General features: G+C 42.7%; 1 long non-coding RNA gene across 1 annotated transcript; it reads right to left on the bottom strand.

The window, feature by feature from the left end:
* Positions 1 to 1,455: 1,455 nt before the first annotated feature.
* Positions 1,456 to 6,927, bottom strand: LOC146439279 (uncharacterized). The gene is made up of 3 exons (XR_014851233.1): positions 6,691 to 6,927; positions 2,939 to 3,067; positions 1,456 to 2,709 (listed from the first exon to the last, which is right to left on the bottom strand). It is a non-coding gene; the product is annotated as an uncharacterized LOC146439279 (long non-coding RNA).
* Positions 6,928 to 8,058: the final 1,131 nt, after the last annotated feature.

Raw genomic sequence — 8,058 nt, 5'->3', positions numbered from 1 at the left:
TGGAAAGCCCACTGGCAAAAGGAAATTTTCAGCTACAGCTACTGATGAAATCTCCTGCACTGTCTTTCCTCCCAGTTTGATGCTCTTAGGGAGTTTCTCCAAAGTTTTCAGAAAGGCTGTGGCATCTTTAGTCGGACAGCACATTGTCTCACACGAGCCAGGCTCCAGCAGTTCAGACCTGCTGACTGATGCCATGGGAATCTTACACAAAAATCCTTAGGGAGAAGGGCTTTGTGCAAAGTTTCCCAGGAAACGCACTAAAAAGAAAAATTGTTAAAAATAAAGATAGAGCACTACATCTCTCAACTGGAGAACTCAGAGGGTTTCAGTGCACAAAACTATTTGGATATGGCCAGTAGGTTTGGCAAAGTTGCAGCTGAAACCGGGGGGGGGGAAATACTTGTACTATCATAAGTGGGGCAGAATAGAATCCCTGTTGAACATCAGCAGTGCTGGGGAGGATTTAAAACAAACAAACAAAACTCACAGTGATCAACTACCTATTTACCCTTCACAGATATTTACACCTCTGTTGCTTTTTTCCTCATTCCTCCTTTTATTTTCTGGGAAAACCAGAAGGTGAGAAGTGCGTGCACTTTCCTGGCTCTTACACACAAATGCTGCCCTAAACAACTCAGGTTTACTCTTGCAAAGGGCAGTGCTTTCAGGCAGCCCCAGGCAGCTCAGGCACTGCTAGCTCCCTGCACATCACCAGTTCTGGGAGTCTCACCTGGAGCTGAGAGTGTGAAGTGCATTTTTCTACAGTGCTAAATTCTCACAAAAGCAGCTGAAGTTATTGGAAGCTCTCAGCATCCCTGCTGCAGTCTAAAATCCCCTCTACCACTGGTTTGGGTCATTTCCAGCCCACTCAGGGGCAAAGGAAAAATTAATGCACTGATATGAAAGTCTCGGGTAACTTCACAATCAGCACCATAGAAACTCCACAAAAAGAGAGAGTTTTATAAGTAAAGGTTGCTTTGGAAACATATATGACCCAAAAGAGTTGGCAAAAAACATGGAATAATGAAGTGAGATTCTGAATAGTTGTTCATTCATGCAGTGCTATCCATCCAGTCCCCTGTGCAAGGCTGAGCAGTCCCTCAAGGTACAAGGTATGTACAGGTAGAGAGGGCCTCTTCTACAGTGGAAAAAGGTGTTTTGGACAGTCTCGAGGAGAGAGCCCTGCACATGATTTGTTTGGCCCCTCAGGTCTGCCAGGAGCTAGAGGAAATGGTATTCCCTACAGCAAAAAGCTGGCTTTTGTAGGCAACTGAATGTGCTGCAACTGATAGGACTCAGGTCAGATGTCAGAGGAGTTCTGGTGCCAGAAGGGTGATATATGGCTGGCACAAAGGGCTTGGGGCATCACCATCACCTTCCATCTGAAGATATCAAAGACACAGTCAGACATGAACAGATAACATCCACTCACACTTGGGGAAACAGGAATTCCAGTGCTTCCAAGTATTTCTACCCCGAAGGTAGTCCCAATGAATTAACCCCTGTAGAACTTATAAGAATGCAAAGATAAATGGTTATCAAGATAGTAACAGAGAAACAGGAAGAAAAGATTTCAACAAGCAATTTCAGGTGTGCCAAGTGACTGATTTTGCTGCTTGATCTGAAGAGGTGCACTAGCCTGGGGTTCCTCCTCCTTCAGGATGGATACATTCAGCACACAAATATACACTTGCTACGGAGAGTGATAGCTGTTATTGCCACGATCCCTGCCCTGAGGCTGTCCCTATGCCCAGACAGCCCTTGGCTAACCAAGCCTGGTTAACCACATTAGATCTGCGTGGTTTCTCCCACTTTTCTCTTGCAGTCCATCTCCATCCTTTTGCTCCCAGTGGGGTGAGGTCAGCACACAAGGACCCTTTGGGCCCCACAGCACTGGAAATGTTTCCGTTCAGGAATCACTCTGTGCTGTCAAACCAAACTGGACTAGAGCTCACTTGTCTGAGAGTCTTGTGTTTATTTCACAGTGGTGATTTTGAAACTAGATCTGTTCACACAGGAAATATGCTGTGCGTTGACTGTGACTTTGCTCATAATCCATAGGAATCACAAGTTGGGAATAGCACATCATCTGACACTTTTACTGGAGGTTCTCACTATTCTTTTACTACTGCAATATAAAGATACAGTCTGGCATTTAACTTTAATGACCTAATTATAATTGTCTGAGGGGCTCAGTTCTTTCTCACTGAGTGTAGATGTCTCACATCTGCATTGAGGACTAGGAATCTTCCCAACACGGTACAAGCAAATCCCTGGTGGCTTATCTGCCTTACAGGCTTTTACAACTCAGCTCTCCACATCCCTGTGTCTCATTGTTTCTCCAGAAACTGCACTGAACCTTTCAGAGTTGTAAGTCATGTTCCACGTTTCAGTCATTCGGAGCAGCCAGCTCTCCTGAGAAGCATTTCAAGTGCTCCACTGACACAGCCTGGCTGGAAAGCGGCAGGCGACGATGAAGACACACACAAGTCAGAGCAGCTTTTGCTCACACGCTTGATTTGCTGTTCGGATTCCAGAGCTGGTTTTTACGTCTGTCACAGGGTGTCTGTCATCACTTCTCTTCAGAAGCCCAGCAGGGTATCCCAAACAATACCAGCTTTGCAATGGGGAAGAAGGCTCCTTTCTTCCCAAGGTTTTAGTGGCAAAATCTCAAACAGCAGAGTGAAACAGTATGTGTCAGAGCCCAAACTGGAGAAATTTAAAAAAAAAAAAAAAAAAAAAAAAGATATTTTCCGCCCACCCATCTTTCCTGTGAGCCCAAACTCTCCCTGACTTATGGCAAGCACCCTGGAAAATATAAGATTTTTCCAAATTAGAAGACCATATGTCCCAACCACAGTTCCTTTCCAGGGAAAATCATAGAAAGGCCTCCTGCATTCATAGTCTACTCCAGTGGGAACCAGAAATTCTTGCTTACCCTTTCTCCTGGGATCCTGTGGGAAGAATGAACAGGGAGTGGTTTCAAGGAGGAAAGCTCCAGACATCACCAGCACCACTAATTTATAGGCAGATGCCTTGAAATCAGTTACACTCTGCTACCTTCCCTCTGCAAAAGGAAAGGAAAACACTAGTTTTTCTTGGTTTCAGGCTCCCCTCTCAGCTCAGGACATGTATCATGTCACTTTTAGTGACCTGTCCATCTGATGCTCTTGTCCCAGCTGCTGGCCCCTCTGTCACAGCCATCCCAGCATCCCAAGAACCAGAGGGCCACAGGCACCCATATCCTAGCACACAGCTGTGGGCACAGGACCAGCTGAAGATCAGCTGAGCCTGCACATCAACCACTTCCTTCAATCCACTTTCATTCATCAGATCCTGCTGGTGGGATCTATCCAACACAAAACCAAAACAGTAGTGTGGTCACAAAGAGGCCACCACATGGGCCAGAGAACACAGGAGCCACAAGCAGGTGGCTCCTCAGGCCACAGCGCACTTCAGCCAAGGACCATGCTGGGATCCCTTCTCTGAGAGCCACAGCACACCTTCACCCCCTCTGCTGCCACTCTGGGAACAAGATAACTCTTAAAAGCTGCTTTCCTTCTCCCAGAAACCTGACTCAGATGCATGACCCTTCCAGAAGATTTTTGCAATCAGATATCCATGTAGGGTCCATTTAAAGTCTCCTTGTACCATTCCTTGGTCACACCATATATGTGCTGCACTGTGCCTGGGAATTGAGTTGTGAATTCTAATGGGGTTTTTTTGCCCTGATTTAAGGCTGTCCCAGCAAAGCTTTGGGTTTTTTTCCAGGGAGATTGAAGAACATCAAATTCATCTGTGGGCTCCTAATCCCTTCAGACTAAAGACTACTTTAAAGAGTTCTTTTCAAATTACTTTCAACTTCTTTGGTTAGATCTTACAGGAAAGAATCCACAGAAGATCTTATCTGAACCCTGACATTCAATGACCTCTTTGCTCCATTTCATCACTGGTTCTACAGTCATGTTATTAGGGATAACACTGGGAATTACAGGATTATCTCAGGCTTTCAGATGCATTTTACATTGACTAATTTATTCTGTCTGTTCTTTCATGAATGCCTGATGTAATATCTGAGACAGAGGGTTCATAAGACTAAAGGTATTAAGCTTTCACCTTATCACTACTGTCTGTGGTCTTATGGAACCTCAGCCTGATCTGCAGCTGGGTGTTAGCAGCGTGTGACCCCAGACATGTGATGGTACATTAAAAGTGCTATTAAAGTATCTGGTTAGCATATTCATGGATGGAAAGTTAATGAACTGGTATTCTGTGCGTGTAAGTCATGTCTGGCTGCCATGTGTGCCCAGAAGCAGTTCTTTCTCAGGGTATGCTGAAAAGCTCTGTCACCACAAGTCAGGCACACCCCTGATACTTTTCATAAGGCTCCAGAGGAAATTGACATTGGTTCTTCCAGGTTATAGTTTTTATATGATAGAAAACCCTACACCAGCTGTATCATATGGGAAACAGAAATAGATCAGAACACAGACAGGTAACATGATCCTCCTGCAACTGATAATTCAAGTACAGGTCTGATGTTCAGCATCTGACAGAATGATAGATGAAATCAGAGTTGTTTCCCTCCTTAAAAGATTCTATTTCGGTGGGAGAAACAACAGCAACACCAAAATGTGCAGCCTGATTGTGACTGAAGGTGAGCTGCAGAAAGGGAATAATTGTTATTGAAGTACAAAGTTCAGTCTGTAGTAAGTCCCAGGTAATTTCAGCATGCTTTGTGCCAGGACATATGTGACCAATCTGCTGGTATCAAGAGATTTTCTGTATTCGGAATTATTTGGTCCTGAAGATGGAGTGGATATAGAGTAGCAACACACGCCCAGCCTTCCTCAGTGTTGCCAGCACAGGACTGAAAGGCACTCAGTTGCTGAGACACCTGGATGCTCAAAAACTGCCCTGATGAGGCACAGAGATGAAAAGCTCAGAGGTCACTCACTCCCATGGGGATACATCAATATAAAAGTGGAATAATGCAGCAGTGAGTCAAACCAAAGACAAACCAATCAACCAATGCGAGGGCTCACTTCCTGACACGCTTCACGTGAGATACAGGAGAGCTTCAAAGCAAACCCTCCAGACAGCATTTTGGGTGAACTATCCCTTCTGACATTCAGTTACCCATTTGCAAACCCCTTTTGTGGAATAAGGAAAGACAAATTACACATACAGACAGGCTGTGTTTTATGGGAACAGAAGAGGTGTGCTCATAGCAAAATACATCTTGTGCCAAAACTCAGCACCAAATTCATCAGTAATTATCTGTACTAGTAGCTTGCAAATGCACCCTTTAGATCTTAACTCAAATATTTAAAATATTTGAGTATAGCTGCACATAACTTGACATTGTCTACACAAAAATTGCTCTTCAGAATCCACCATTACTCCTGTATCCTAATTTGCTGTTTTCACGGTCTCTGGATTTGTCTCATCAGAAGAATTCTTCTTTTAACATGGTTTCATATCAAAGCAAGGTCTACCTTCATTAACACACAATTTATCACAGAGAGAATGAAGATTTACATCTTTTCAGCCTGAAACAAGAATCTACCAACACAGCTCAGCGTGTCTGCAACTGCAAAGTCATTGGAGCTCACTGTCCACTGACATGAGAAAGATCTTGGTTACAGAGAGGATCCCACACTTTGCCAACTTTATCAATCTTAGAAGTTTAAATTTTGCAAGGCTGAGATGCTTCACCCATACAAAACTAGGGCCTTGAACCAGGGTTCCACTATTGCAAACAATAAATGAATTGTAGTTCTTAGAGACCACAGTACATACAGCTGGCTTGGTATGCAGAAAGGAGGTAACAAAATTTAAATCCCCATTCTTTTGATTTTGGGCTGTTTGCTGTCACCCAGGGCATTCCAGCTTGAAACTTCTTCCACAGGCATGACACAAGTAATCCAGCTTGGATAAAAGGAGACACAGGCAAATAACATTTGCCTTTCACAAGCCGCCAGACTGCAGTGCAGGCAGGTCCTCAGTGCCAGAGCAGAAACCAGTTCCTTTTTCTTTCCCATTCCCATTCCTTTCTCTGCTGAGCAACTAAAAATAACGTATCAGATTTTTGCCTGGCCCGATGCGTGCTTTCCTAGCTCATAAATGTATTACATGTGGCATCTAGGAATAAAGTGCTCAGCTTCAAAAAGGAAGGGGAAATACATACAAATTAAATCTTGTGTGGGAATAGTCAGTGCTCTTCTGCCCTGCTTAGCAGGCTGAAAATGCTGCTTCAGCTGAGGCTGTGTTTTCTCAACTTTAGCTGCACTATGACCTCAGATGACCCAGCCTGCTATGAATCTGGCCACTGTACATTTGATCCAGAACACCGAACAACCGGTGTCATTTTCACTCAGTGCTAAATCCAATCTGACCTAGATTGAAAAGCTCTTACATCCCATCTCTAATCCCTTCGGTTCCATCCACAGCATACGATCTTTAAGAAAAGCAGGCAAACAAATCAAGTTTCACAGAAACCTAAAAACTCAGACTTCAGGAAATCAACCCCAGTAAAACTCTCCATACTCTCCAAAATAATACTTCTCTGTATTGCTCACTTTCAGACCATTCTGTGACAGTAAATAGATTTTATGTTTCTTCAGTCTCTCCCTCTCTCTCTCTCTCTCTCTCTCTAAGACCAGACTGAAGCAACAAAGTATTCATTACCTCTTTCTGGCCTTCCAAAAAGGTACATCTTGCATGAATCTTTCAGGAAGCTTTAAAAAAAAAAAAAAGTTACAATTTTAAAACATTTTGTTTCAACATGCCAAGCGTTCCACTTCACATTTTTTCCTGTAAAATCACGATTCTCAGCCACAGCCACTTCATCAATATAGAAATAGCTGATTTTCCCACAGTCTCTCCAGCAAGTCAGACAGCAAACCTGCACTAAGATGGTTCAATTTCATTGGAGTCAGCACCTACTGAGCAATGTGGTTTTGGTTTCTTTTAAGCATTCAAGAACTTTTCTTATAACAATGCCATATGGCCTTGCAATCAAAACCTATGCATTCAGCCTGTCACCTCCAAATTCACTGCTGATAGTCTATGGAGTTGAATTTAAATATGAATACACAGAAGCTGTTTCAGATTTTTTTTTAAATAAAACAAATTACCCCTGGAATAAGAAATCTTCCAACTGCATTAACTGTTCTCTGGCTTTCATGTGCCTTTCCAAACATTATGTGAAAAAATGAGAAAGTGGGAAACGAAAGAAAAATGTCTTGACTACCATCACAAAAGAAATTGTTCCTTAATTACAAACAGAACACCCTTAAGCTGAGAAGTGAAGGGCAATCTATACGACCTTTCTCCATCATTTTGCTTTGAAATATGGGGTAGGCAGAACCAATTGATGTGAGCAGATTTTGTTAGATAAACACCAATGACAACTTTTTATATTTAACAACATCAGGCCTTCTCCAGGACAAAGAGTGAAAATGAGAATACTTGTTATATACTCTTGCAAAATGTACTGTGTATTTAAAAAGAAAATATTTGCTTATCAGTTGTTGCTGTATAATGTCAAACATAAGGTAGCTACATGATGTTTTAACCTTACCCCCAAGCTACAAGGAAATTGAGTAGATACTTGGTTTTCTAGTGTCTTTAAAGTAGCTAAACATGAAAGGTCAGACTCAGGGAGAACAGTAGATAAGCTGCCCAACAAGGCCAGCAGAGCTGAGGAAACATGCTCATGTGCAATGGATATGCAATGTTTGCTTAGAAACATGGCATAAATGTTACATTTAGTGATGGTTTAAAGCACCCCACATGAATAAGTAGTGGAATCTACACAGGAAAGAAAAGGACAAAGACCTGATTCAGAGAGTAGACCGATGTCTGTGTTAACACTCAGACCAATTTCAATTACCTTTATATATACTACCATAGTTACTTGCCTTATGGTCATACACCATAGTTAATCGTATTTCTCACAGATAGCCTGCACTGAGACACTCAGCCTCAGAACAGTATCTTTAACACATTTTTTGCCACAGTATGTTAGCCCTTTGTGATGACAAAATGATGAAA

Source organism: Lichenostomus cassidix, chromosome 3, assembly GCF_008360975.1.
Source record: "Lichenostomus cassidix isolate B80296 chromosome 3, HeHo_3.0, whole genome shotgun sequence".
NCBI lineage: Eukaryota > Metazoa > Chordata > Aves > Passeriformes > Meliphagidae > Lichenostomus > Lichenostomus cassidix.
Note: the sequence above shows the minus strand (reverse complement) of the source record. Positions and strands in the feature narration are given on the sequence as shown.